Genomic DNA, 14,987 nt, shown 5'->3' on the forward strand with positions numbered 1-14,987 from the left:
TTGGCAATGATATCACAGGAATGCTAATTGTTAGGGAACACAGACCACATATTGGTTCCAAATGTGTATATTCCATGTACATCTGTACAGATGATTGGTATGGGTGTTTAGTTTTACACGGTGCATGTGAGGCAGATGCCATTAACAGGCTATTTAAAGTAATTTCATGGGTAGGGGTCAACAGACCTTAAAATGGTATAACCTATACACATACAGCAGCCACAGGAGATATGCTTCAAACATGCTACTAGAGTTGTCAGTATTGATATTTAAACCCCTACCTATCTAATTATTTCCACTATAGTATTACACTGTTATTGCACACGCCACAGAGCTTAGAGGGCTGACAAGTGTATACAGGTGCATCTAAGGTCAATGACATCAGCAGGCCTTGTAAAGTAGACCAATGGGACATGTCCCGGGTGGTACATACCTCAAAATGGCATAACACCCCCAAAGGATATGATTTTTACACACACACACACACACACACACACACACACACACACACACACACACACACACACACACACACACACACACACACACACTCACACACACACACAATCACAGTTGCCAGTATTGAATTTAGAACCACTACCTATCTAGTCGTGTGTACTACAGTGTAACACAGTTATCACACATGCCACAGAGCTTATAGGATTTAATAGTGTCACAAGGTATGTCTAAGGTGAGTTACATGAAACCCCTTGTAAAGTATGGCAATGGGAAATGTACTGGGTGGGAAGGGCATTATAACACATTACCCTACAAACATACACACTTACAAACACCTTCGTATACACACACACACACACACACACACACACACACACACACACACACACACACACACACACACACACACACACACACACACACACACACACACACACACATTTGCCACAACTGAGTGTAGAACCCCTACCTATCTACTTGTCTGTACTATACTGTTACTGAGTTATTACACGTGCCACAGAGCTCATATGGCTGAGTGCTGTCCAAAGGTACTTTTAAGGACAATGGCATCAGCAGGACTGCTAAAATAGGGCACTTGGAAGTGTTGTGTGTGAAAGTCCTCAATATAATTCATCCTACAAATGTACACACTTACAAACTCTTGTATATACACTTATAAACACACGCACACACACACACACACACACACACACACACACACACACACACACACACACACACACACACACACACACACACACACACACACACACACACACACACACACACACACATTTGCTAGATGTGAAAATAGAACTCCTGCCTATCTAGTTATTTGTACTATACTGTTACAGAGTTACTGCATGCACCACTGAGCTTATATGGCTGAGGGCTGAACAAAGGTACTTCTGAGGGCAATGACATCAGCAGGACTACTAAGGTAGGGCACTAGGAAATGTAGTAGTTGGGAATGGCCTGAAACTGTTTTACCTACAAAGAAACAAATACACATACACACTTACATTTGCCAGGACTAGAATTAGAACCCCTGTCTATCTAGTTATTTGTAATATAGTGTTATACAGTTATTGCACATACTACAGAGCTTATAGGGCTAATAAGTGCCCAAAGGTGCTTCTAAGGTGAATGAAATCAGCAGGACTGCTAAACTAGGGCATTGGGAAGAGTTGTGGGTGGAGACGTCCACAAAATAATGCAGCCTACAAACATACACACTTATACATACACACACACACACACACACACACACACACACACACACACACACACACACACACACACACTTGCCAGAACTGCCCATAGAACCCCTGTCTATCTAGTTATTTGTACTATATTGTTACATAGTTATTGGATGGGGCATGTAGCTTATAGGGTGTGGGATTGTGCAAAGGTACTTCTAAGGAGAATGACATCAGCTGGATTGCAAATGTGTGGCACTGGAAAGTGTACTGTGTGGGAATGGCCTAAACTGTTTCACCTACAAACAAACACACACACACACACTCTCACATTTGCCAGGGCTGAGATTAGAACCCCTACCTAACTAGTTATTTGTACTATAGTGTTACACAGTTATTGCACATGCTACAGAGCTTATAGGACTGAGAGGTATCCAGTGGTACTTCTAATGTGAATGACAGCAGCAGATCTTTTGAAGTAGGCCAATGGAAAGTGTACTGAGTGTGAACAGCCTCCTAATACTTAAATATACAGACAGACACACACATATACACACATACACAAAGGCAGGTGATGTGATATTATAACCCCCACCTCAGTACTATTACACAATGGAGCTCACCTTCATGCTGGCATGTGCAACTGGCTACAACCAGTATGCTGCTGTCAGCAGCAGGACATCACTCTATGCCATTCAGGGTATCTGTGTGCAAGACTCACTCTCTGTGCGTCCCCCTGTGTGTCTCTCTCTCTCTATCACTGTCAGTCTCTCTCTTCCCAACGTCTATGTGTGTGTATGCTTGACATATTGTCATCTGTTGCCCATATATATGTCTGTGTATCACACGCAATAGATGCAGCTATATCACATATGGGCCACCTACAGCTAGCTGAGGGTAATCCTGTCCGATGTGTGTGTATAGGGACAGTTAAGCTATACATAGCTGTCTGTATGCAAAGACATATATGCACAATACAGTTATATAGTCCAATGTGGGTTCCAACATGGCCTGTGATTTAAGTGTAGGAGCATGCCCAGTATGATCTTCTAGAGTGAGAGTGGGACTCCGTTCCAGAGATAGTTGCACTCTGGTCCGGGGTTTTGTGTGCTACAACCATGCCTCTTAAAAGTCAACGGAACTTTCCTAGAGGTACTGAGTTTGTTTTAGCAGATATTTTCTGACATAACTGAAGTCTGACACTGCAATGTAGTGTGTCATTACCTAGTGACAGCCATCCTCAGATCATGACAGTGCTTTACCAGAGGAATATAAGATGTATGATGCACAGACCAATATTATGAGCCTGACTATATACATGCTTGCCCAAAAAGGCCATTTGAGAGGTGTGGCTACAGCCGGTTGACTGATGAAGCTGTGTAAATGGGTACAGGATATTTTGACCCCAGACAGTTTGACCCCAGATGGTTTGACCCCACTGAAATGGCAAAGCAAGAAAAAAATAAGCCACAGATATTTTGACATAAAGAAGAAAAAATGTTATATACTGTTCATGCATCCACAAAGTTACTGAGAAAATGTCCAAGACTGCCTCAAAAAAAAATCACAAGAAAAAAAAAGAAGGCATGAGGATATATAACTGTTTAAAACATTTGCATTTGAAATACATGTAATAATATTAATATTAATTTCAAATAATATTGTTTACAATGTTAAATAATATTGATTTAAAAATTAAGTTAAAAAAACTGTTATTCATTAAATTAATTATATTTGCAAATTAAATAAAATGTTAAATGAATTAACATTTACATATAAACAAAGTTAAACAATATATTAAATTCCAGTGGAAAAAAATCACGATTTATATGTTAAGCAATTAAATGCATTTATAAAACTTTAAAAACTTTTTTTATATAATTGGGGTCAAATCGTCTGGGGTCAAACTGTCCACTAGCTACTCCCATAGACAATAAATGTAAATGTAAACATTAAAGTGTATACAATTACATTGGGGTTGAATCATCCAGGGTTGAACTGTCTGGGATCGAATAGTCCTGCTTCTGTGTAAACAGTCCAGCAACTTGGTGATATACTGGCTGGGGATCTCCTGCTTGTGTGGTATTCTTCTTACCTGCAAAGTCATATCCTGGTGTGGCCATACCTCTCAACTTTACATTTTTTGGCAGATTTTTCAGGTGTTTGTCTAGAAGTTTCATCCAGTCTACATAAACATGTGTTTTTATGGCAAGTTACTTGCATATAATTGAAGACTGATGTTACAAAATAATGACAGAAATTAGTGTTTCGGACTTCATAACCTTCAGACAATTCCTGCTAATGCAAAACCCCTTATTCTACTCACTTTCTCAGTATGTAATGACAATATTTACAACACGTGGCTATCATTGTGCCTTTGTCCCACTTTTATTTATGACCTTGTCCAAATGTCTTGCTGTCAGAGGTTGGGAGATATGGGTGTGGGTACAGAGTGCATTCTACTGTGCAGAAATGTCCATTACATGTGTAGTATATTCCACATAGCACTGTGACTTCCAGGTATGTCATTGGCAGGGCAGTCCAGAGTAATGTGGTGAACCACTGACAAAAGCTGTGTATAGGTTGATAGATTGCTATGATGTTAGTAGGGTATTGGCAATGTGGCCCTTATAACCCATGCAGATGAGAGTGTAGCCCATTTTACAACATGTCAGCACACAGAACCCCTGTCCAGCAGGGACACAGGTGGGATCATAGGACTGTATTTTGTGTTTCCCATGCACTTATACAGGGAGCACATCACTAGGGATATTGAGGCACTTGGCTTGCTGTTGACAGGGTGTGTATTCCACAGATGGGGGAGTGTGAGGTACACATATCTGTCACACCAACAAGCTGTACTGATATCACAGCCCAGGTTGATGCTGCACCTACAGGTTGATGGAGTGGGCATTGAGTTACAGATGTGCAACAGTGCCATCAAGGCCGGGTCTTTTTTGCTTTGTATGCCAGACAGGGGTCACCTCAGCAGAGTCTGTATGGAATGGGGTAGAGGGACAGTTCTGTTAGCCTATCTGTGTAGGGTAGGTGTTTGGGGTAAGCCCGTGGTGTTTGCAAGATCCTGGTGTGTGGAGTCGACATGGTCTGTGGTGTGTAGATTTGTGGAATTCTCATGTGATTTTGCCTCTGAGGTGTCCATTGTTTGGGTTTTGTTTTGTTGTGGACCTCCACTTACATGTGTGTGTATTGCCTATTTGCAGGTGATGTTTACTGACTCCTTACACTGCATGGCACCTTTTTTTACTGCACAATCTATTCTGGTGTGCACATTCTCTATTTGTCTGGCCAGTGGTTTCTCTTCCCATTATGTATGTCTCTTTGTCCTTCTGTAGTCCAGTCACTGGCTTTAGCCACAGTGGCTGCTGTTATGTATTTGTAATTCTGATGTGGGCAGGGTACATGCTGTTACATCACACACAAGATTGTGGACTTCACACCTCTGAGTGTAGCTATTTTTGCAGGTCATTGGACCACTCCATTTGCTGTGGTCCTCAGATGGTTTGTGTTGCTATATGTTATTATGAGGCTACATGTGGGCCTAGCTGTCATACCATCACTGAATGACATTTGGACAGGCCCAAATATGAATGTCAGACAAAGGCCCACACATGGGGGCAGGGTGTTAATAATGTTCTGCCAAACATAGACAGTTGGGAGACCAGTTTGTTAATCGCTTGTTTGCTCTTATGGGTATGACGTCTGCTTTCCCACTGCCTGCCATTGCTGTTTTGACATGACCCTTCTTGATTTGCAAATAGTTGGCAGACAAATGCAATGTTAGGACAAGCAGAACAGATATACAAGGCATACTTGTGCTCCTTTTGTGACAACCTGTGTCATTCCTGGGGTATGGCTGTTGGCCAGTGACATGTTGTTAGTGCTGACTAGCAGTACACTGACCTTCAGGTACCTGCTGTCCTACTTGGCACCATACCTCTCAGCTTCTGACAGCCAGACATCTGGAAAAAGCCATACATCATTGGAGGGACAGAGGCCTAAATATAGGGACCATTTTTAAGTATTGGCCTTACAAACCTAAAAAGGTGATTCAGTAATGGGTTTTGCATTAGAATGCATGCTTCTATAGGGTATGAAGTCTGACACTACAATCTGTCATTATTTTCTGAACTTTGTCTTACGTGATTTGCCATTGAATTGCCAGATAACCACTATTTCATGATATACAGACCATAAATATGATGCAAACCTCTGGACATTCTGCAATAGGTCTGTATAGTTGAGAGGTATGGTAGGCACTGTGTAGGTTACTCCAAGCTGTGTACTATCTATATGTGTGGCCCCCTGTCCATGACCTGTACAGCTTTCCTGCTTTAACAGATATTGACATCTGCACAGTGTGTACAACTCCTACGTAGGTGTAGCTGACATGCAGAATAGCTGGCACTGCAGTTCTTGAAACATGACCCTGTCAAACACAGTACTGTACCTAGGTCACTACAACACAACAGCCAGAAGTAAGTACTAGCCACATCCTGACAGTATTAACCAGATATATACATAGCCCATTGACCCCTGCATATTGTGGACATGCTTGATTGGGACAGCCTTGGCAATGTGTGCTCTGCTGCTATTTCCCTACAAACATACATGTTAGTGCATTTCTATGGGTATATGGGTGTGGGGGGCACACCTGTCAACTGTACACATTTGAACAGACTGTGCTGATATTTGCTTTACATTTTGGTTCCATTTAGCATAGCATTGTGCCCTGTCTTGGAGACTAGTGTCATATCACTTAAGACCACAGGTTAGACTGTAATAGCATACATTTGAGTTTCAGACTTCTTACCCTTTAGAGCCTTACTGCAACTGCATGATCTGCTGTGTTAGTTTATAGGGGGTATTTCATCATTGTTGCCATTTGTGGGCTTTTGCCAGACATTTCTTTATGGTTTTCTATGGCTGACTTGCTGGGTGAGGCTAATGGGTGAGTGTGTCATCATCCACACTGACATCCATGCCTGTGACCTATGACCCCCCCATTTAGTTGGCCCCCACATATACTGCAGTGGGATTTGTCACCTTGGGTACTACTGCATAATGTGGGGAAACCAGTATCGGGCAAACATTTCCTTGTGCCCCATATAGCTGTCAGGTGTCTGCTGCTATCCCAGTAGGCCACCCCATTCCCTTGCATGCATGCAGTGATACCATAGATATGCTTCCAGAACATACTACTCCATTCATTTATTGTTAAGAAGACTGACTTACCTTGTGCCTGCAGCAGTTGTAAGGATGGTGCTTGAGGGCTGCCTCTGTCGGATCCATGCATTACATTGTCTATACATAGTAAGGTACCAGTAGTGTGATGTGCATGGCATCCATTTTACTGTGTGTGCGAGTCGGATAGAGGTGTCAATCCCTGAGTCCCTAGACTGTCAGTTTGTGTGGTATGCATTGCCTCTTTGCCAAGGCCAGGGCATACTGGGTATGCCTCCGTCTGCCTACAGAAGCTAGTTCAGGGGGTTCCTCCTCAGAGTCCCTCTGTGCCTGTGGGGACCTTGGCAATGGTGGACGGGCTGTGTGGCTCTTTCCCATGCTGTTCCTGCTGCAACTGTTTCTGCAGGATTATATTGTGTAGTATGGCACATACTATGACCATGTGTACACATGTGGCTGGAGAGTACTCCAGGGCTCCACCAGATATGTCAAGGCAGAGGAACCATGACTTGAGCATCCCAAACACATACTCTATAATGATCCTGATTTGTGCATGTGCCTCATTACGGCATTTTTGAGTGGATGTGTGTGCATTTTTGATGGGTGTCATCATCCGCAGCTCCAGTGCATAGTCAGCATCCCCCACCAGATGGCCATATGGGATGTCCCCCCTGGCAAATCTCTGGTACAGGTGTGAAGAATGCCAGATGTGGGAGTCTTGATAGCTTCCAGGGCTGCCAACACACACATTAATGATGATGCCATAGCCATTGCACACTACCTGGCAGTTGATGGAGTGAAAGCCATTGTGGTTTAGGTAGACACTACCCTGTTCACCGGGTGGTGCTTTGATGTGGATGTGCATGCAGTCTATGACACCCAGTACCTCTGGGTAGTCTGCTACATGGTGGAAGAGGCACATATTGCTGGTCCTCTCCTCATGGGTGCTGGGGAAGGAAATGTGCTCACCAGCATGTAGTAGCATGGCATCCAGGAACTGGTGGAGTACCCTGGATGCAGATGCCTGTGAGACCCCCATGATGTCCCCAGTAGGTATTTGGAAATTACCTGTAGCTAGTATTCTTAAGGCTACACATACCTTGGTATCCACTGGGATGGGTTCCCCTCTGTTGGCTCTTGGTCTAAGGTGAAGCCAGCACAGCTCGATGAGTTGCTGAAGTATGTCCCTGTCCACCCTGTAGCTCTTTACTATCTCCAAATCGTGTAGTCCCTTGTAGGTTACCCTAGGTCTGAACACTCTTCCCTTTCTCCTCCATCTGGGGTGGTTATCAGCATTATCCTCATCACAGCCCTCAGCCTCTAGCACATACTGATGTATCAAAGTGACAGCAGCCCCTAACATTATGTGGATTAAAATTCCCCCGAGTGTGTACACCAATGGTGCAGAGTTTGTGGAAAAAAACAGACTGACAGGTGTTAGCATAGTTTATACTGTTGTGCTGCAGATGCTGCCTGTATGATTGGCTGACTCTGATACATTCCACATGCCAGCTTTACTTGATTGCTTTTATTCTGCTATTTCCCATTTTTTCCCCTTCCCATTACCACCTCTTTTAAGCCCCTGTGGCACGTCGCACAAACCTGCTGCCCAAATGTAAACAGTTCTGCTATTTCCAGGGTTTTAATTTTTTCAGATCTAGTGCTCACCACACAAACCTCTTTAGCTAAAGTATACACTTTTAAGCAGAAATGGCCCTCCCCGGATGTGAACACGCTCCCCATTTCATGGAATAAGTCTCAGACACACACCCTTGCTTAGCTGTGCTGAGCTAAGCTCAAATGGAAGCTGTGGAACTCCAATGTGCTTACAGCAAGCAGGACACACACCCTTTTCATGTCAGCTGCTTCTCCTGCTTACACCACTGCGTTATAGCTCCTACACAGTTAGGTGCATCCAGACAATGGTCTCCCATTTTGGTATTCAGTAAAATTTGCTCATTTGCATACCCCACTGCTTTAGTCCCTTGTTACACTACTGCACCAAAGCCTTTCTCCTTAGCAACCAGTGTTACCTGTTATTGTTTTGATTCTGCATGATATACACTATAATGGCAAAATGCAGATTTCACTTAAAATTGTCTTTTCACAATTTTATTTTATTTTCTGCACAATCTTGTTTGTCGCCACTACGCTATGCTTAAACAGCCGAAATCGGTCAAAAAAATAAACTTTGATTTTTGTAATTTTGCAACTCTTTTCCATGCCAATGGCAATATTTGTGGCCATCGGCATGTCTAATGATCATAATACATGCTTCACTTTATGGTGTCATGCCTCTGTTTTGATTTTTGCAGAAATGTGCACTGTCAGTAACCAAATACATTTCTGCAACAGACACAGACACTGTTCTGGCACGGATGCCTGCATGCTTACTGAATCACTAATTTACCTCATCTGCAAGGTTTTCACCAGAAAATGAGGTAATTCGCATTATTTAGTGGTTTCTGGGCCAGAATAGTGCTGGCAGGCTCATGCACTCCCCCAACCTTGTTTACTGAATCACTTAGTGGCCATATTCCATGTAGAAGCTGCTGCACTATTCTGGCATGGAAAAAATGCAGAATCAAAACAATAACAGGTATTACATTTGGGTGACTGGGGAGTAACTATAACATTTGCAATATTTTGTAAATGACTTACAGTATCTCAGCAACCACTCAACTTACACACATACTGTCAAGTAACATTTTATTCATCTAGCTGAGAGCTTTCGTATGAGGCTAAGGAGTTCCATCTGTGTTACTTGGTTGTTGAGATATTTGGAAAGATGTTAAAATTATATTTATAACTAATATAATAAAAGCAACAGTTAATATCTCTTTACCTGCACTAGACAGAGGTCAAATATTAATTCAGTTGAGTTAGCCATTGTGTAAGCTTTAAGATGAAATTGTTTAAAACCTTGTACATAGCATCATTTTGGAATTATTGATTTAAATATGAACTAGTAATATCTGACATCAAGAGGAGTCAGCAGGAGGTAACTGCCATTGCACCTGGAAGCATCACTCGGATGTAATGAGATAATATTATTACATCCGGGTGACCGCTCTATGTGGCCTCTCATTTTAAGATCTGGAAAATTTCTTTTCATGCTTCTATAATTTCTCTTGTTGTTTTATCCCAGTCTGTAAAAGTCCATTGCACGGATCTTGTTGTTCAGCACTCTTGAGAAGGTGACATTCATGAGTTTTACCATCACAATGCCAACAGGGATACAAATAACAAATTGATGTAAAGAACTTCCACCCATCTTTATTAGCAACACTTGCTTATGAATCCTGACATACGTCTTCAAGTTTTAACTGACAGAGATGTTGCCATTATTAATAACTGGTTAGTGTTATTTGTTGTTTACTCCTGTGACATGATGTTTTAGCTGTTTTGTGTGCGCTTGATGTCATTGTCCCTATAACTTGTCCTCATTATGCTTTTCTCCTTTTCTGTGTATCGCTATATGTCACAGGTCCCTATAACTATAGAGGGCCAACAAGAAGATTAGCCACAAGATCCCATATTGCAAATGATTAAATCAAGCATGTATTTATGATCTCCCATCACTTATCAAACCTAGTTTTGAGGGTGGCAAGGGTGGCACTTTGTTTGATGTGTATGAGGTTTTTTTTCCTTGAAGATGGAGATATACTGGGTCACCTAAACCAAAAAGTAAAAAAATCACATAGAGTAATTAAACCAAAAAGTAAAATGATCACACAGACAAACCAAGTAGTAAAAACCCACAAGAAAAACCTAGTCAAGCTAGAGTTTTCAGTGTGATACCTTAAACCTCCTGTTGCAAATGACCCCTTAACAACATTAAGAGTTTTAGTCATATGGCTTCTGAATCACCATAACTTTTTTTTTCTTTCTTTTTTGAGTCTTTATGATCCAGACCAATAAGACCAAACACCGCTAGCTGTAAACATACACATTTCAGCCTTCATATAACATCATCAAGACAATATAAACGAACTGTTTGACTATAGTCTAGAAACATAGTATCTTTAAACCCAGCTGATCTTGATAATCATTAAGGTGTCAGCAAAATATTCCAACTACCAACTAAACCAAAAAGTAAAAAGGTCACACAGACAAATCAATTAGTAAAAAACACAAGAAAAATAAACAATCAAAAAGAAAAAAAAAGTAAAAAGTCATCGACATTTATTTTTATTTGTTTTATTTTACATTTGTTAACTGGGAGTGTCTGACTGAGCCAAAAAGGCCCTTTTTCAGCAGAGGCCCAGGGAGAAAAGCTCCACAAAGAAAAATTACAGACACATTTAGTTATTTAGACATGATCAGTATACACACAAATTGCAAGAGACATGTTTTTACAGTGGTATGCAGCACATAAACAGTTACAGTGGAGAGAACAAATAAAAAATATTAATTTTAAAAATAAAGGTAATTAATAGATTTGTGGTGTACAGCTGAAATTTGGAACATAGGTAGAATACATACATAGTACACAGGTACAGTACATACATTGTAGATTAGCCAGTGTTTGTGAGTAAGATTGAAAACTATTATCAAGTGCTCTAGATTTAGTATGTATATGTTATCCACTTTCACTAGCCTGGGGAGCAGTCATGGCACTGCCAACTTTGCTTGAGATTTTGCCTGATGAGGTCTTTAAAGGAGGCTTTGAATGATGTGTTTTGAATGTTAGTAGGGACAGAGTTCCATTTTTTAGCCACTGAACTACTATATAGTGCATCTCCAAAGTTATTGTAGCCATTGGTGACTTCTAGTAGTAGTTTGCTTGATGATCTAAGATGCCTTTTGGCTAAGTGATATTGTAATAGGTTTTTGAGGGTAGGGCATTTATTGGGGAGGCAATAGACAGCATGACAGAGACAGAGCTGATTGTAGGTTAGGAGGTTGGGCAGTTCAAGCCAGTGGAGCTATCTCAAAGCAGTACAGTGATGAGTTATATATGAGCAATTTGCAGCAAAGCGGGCAATTCTGTTATAGCAGGCTTCCATTTTGCTTAGTTCAGTTTTGTTGAGATTAGTCAGAATGGGAGATGCATAGAGTGGATAGAAGTTAGGAGCGAGCAATGGCTGATCTTGTGTCGTTGGTAAGAAATGGTTTGATATGGTAGAGTGACCACAGTTTGGCATTTACTTTTTTAGTAGTTAAGTTGAGATGACTATGAAATTTTAGGTGGGAGTCTATGGTTATTCCCAATAGCTTAGCCTGTGCCAATGGAGCAATTGGAGTAGCATTTGTGGAGTAGATAGTGAATTGACTGTTAAGTGTTTTTGTTAGAACTGGTTATAATCATAAGCTGAGTTTTCTTTGGATTGAGGATAAGTTGGGCTTTGGTAAGGTAGTTTTCAACATCAGAGAATGCTAGTTGAGTTGTTTGCAGGAGGGTGGGAATGTTTTGTGCAGCACAGATTAAGGTAGTGTCATCTGCATACTGAATTATAGATGCATGGTGTGTGGAGGTATGGAGGTCATTTGTGAAGACTGTGAATAGTAGTGGTCATAAGATAGAACCCTGTGGGACTCCAGTAGTTATGGGCATCTAAGGAGAGAGAGAATTTTCCCATTTCACAGCTTGGTACCTGTCCGTTAAGTAGCTTTGGAACCAGGTAAGAGTGGAATTTGATAGATGATATTGGTTTAGTTTGTTTAGCAGGATTTAGTGTGAGACTGTGTCAAATGCTTTGGACATATTCAAAAAAAGAGTTGACACTTGTAGGCCTTCATTTTTGAGACGGATTACTGTGTCTGTGAAGCAGAGGAGGGCTGCAGTGGTACTATGGGCAGGTCTGAAACCATGCTGAGTAGGTTACAGGATGTTGCTGTCTAGGAGATAGTTTAGCATCTGGGTATGGATGCATTTTTCTAGGATTTTGGCCAGGGAGGAGAGTAAAACAATGGGTCTGTAGTTATTAAGTTCAGTGGAGGTCCCACCTTTATGTATGGGTGTAACATAGGATATTTCCAAGAGTTTGGACACATAGTTTTCAACAATTGATCTGTTTATGAGAGTGGAGACTGGGATAGCAATAGCATCTGCTGTGAGTTTCAAGAAATAGCTGGGGACTAGGTCGGCTGCTGTTGATGAGGTTTTTAGTTTGGAGAGCATGCTTTTGATTGAAGTGGTGGAAACTGTTTTGAGGGTAAAGCTTGTATTAGTGTTATTTGTGTTGGGGGGATAGTGAGGTAGGAACTGTCCTGTGATACTAAGGATAGAATTGAGTTCACAAAGTGGGAGTTGAATTGTGTTTTGATGGGAACTTTAGTGTCAGGGGTGGTTGGTTTGGGGGTAGCCGTTTGGGTGGATTTCAGTAGCTGGTTTACATTTTTCCAAAATTTTTGCGGGTTGTGTTGGTATTTAGTTTGTAATGTTGTGTAGTAGGATTTTTTGTCCAGCCTAATGCATTTTTTGCACGGTTGCGCAGTTCTTGGTACTTAGTTAGGCTTTGTGTTTCTTTGTTTTTTTTTTTTATAGTAAAGCCAGGCAGTGTCTCTGGACTTGAGGATTTGTTTGGTTTCTTTACTGAGCCAGGGGTTAGTAGAGGTTCTAACCTTGATTTTGCGCAATGGAGCGACAGTGTCTAGGTGTTGTAGAAATGTTTTGTTAAAATATGCTACAGCCTGGTCAAGTGGGAGGGTTTTTAGGGGGTTCCAGTCACAGTTACAGAGGACCTCAGGAGAGAATTGTTTGTGTTTATAGTGAATATATAGTTAGTGGTTTTGCATATGCTTGTTCTACTACATATAAAGTATATTATGTTGTGGTCACTTGAGGTGTCTGGGAGACTGCCTGTGTGAGGGCACAATGTGGGGTTGTTAGTTAGGACCCAGTCAAGGATGGATTCCCTTTTAGATTTTTTATCACATCTAGTTGGAATTTGGACTAGCTGCTGGCAGCCATGGAGATTTATTAGATTACTTGGTGGTTCTGATATACAGGTGAACCAATCTAGGTTGAAGTCCCCCAGAATAAGGGTTTCTTGTGAGTATGTGGAAGAACACCAGGATAAGAAGTCTTCAAGGCTAGCAGGTGTAGTACCAGGTGGAACATAGATCACAATTGTGGTGATGACCTTTTTAGGGTGAAGTTGAAGTTGTGAGATAAGTATGTCCCAATTATTGGGGGAGGGGTAGGAGTTTGGTAATTAATGAACAGTTGAGTTGGACTTGTACAGTAAGGCAGTTCCACCCCCTTTACGAAGTGGTCTGTCTTGTCTAATGATACTGTAGCCGGTAGGGAGAACTTCTGAGTTAGCTATGTTTTTATTTAGCCAGGTTTCTGTTAAAGCAACTATGTCTGGGGAGTAGTGTGATATAGTGGCCTGGAGTTCAGGTATTTTATTTTTGATACTTCAAATATTAATATTTAGCATTAAAAGATGGTTGGTTTTCCTGCTGTTGTTGATTTGCCCAGGGATGAAGAAAGTGGGGGTGTTATGCTCTGACATTTGCGTTGGAGCAGTTTGTGTTGGACAGGATGGATTTGGGCCTGGGTTGGGGTGGATATCCCCACTTATGGTGAGCCTGGAGATAAAATGGTTATACAGATGTTGGAGTTTGGTGAGGATTGTGAGAAAGTATTGTGTTTTGTTGGAGTAGGAATGAGAGCATGTGTTCAGTTCTGAATTGGTCCGTTATGTAGTTCTTGAATAACTGTGGGCAGATATTATTATAATGTGTGGTGTCTGTATACGAGAGTGCATAATGTAGTGTTGTGCTACTAAGTTTAGGGATATTGCTAGAGTGATAACTTGTGGTGTTGTAAAGAATTATGAGAAGACAGACTAGACTTAGTTGTGTGATAGTCATGGTTATAAAGTTTAAGTTGTTTCTAGGTGGGGGTCTGAATAGGAATTATAGGGTTGCACTATTAGTGGATGGGGAAGTAATGTGGGTGATGTAAAAAATGCCTAGTGGAAATGAGAGTGATTGGGAGTATTTTGTGTGGAGCAAGTTGGTGTGGTATAATGTGATATGACTTGAGGAGCTGTGATTGGTGGAGGTGATGTGAGGGTGAGCTGTGGGTTTGGCTGTGATTACTATAAATGTAGAGGTAGTCGGGGCGGGAGGGAATAGGGGACAGGGCAGGGGAGTAGAGAGAGCCCGAGCGTT

The sequence above is a fragment of the Protopterus annectens genome, chromosome 11.part0 (genome assembly GCF_019279795.1).
Source record: "Protopterus annectens isolate FY-2018-M chromosome 11.part0, PAN1.0, whole genome shotgun sequence".
Classification (NCBI taxonomy): Eukaryota; Metazoa; Chordata; order Ceratodontiformes; family Protopteridae; genus Protopterus; species Protopterus annectens.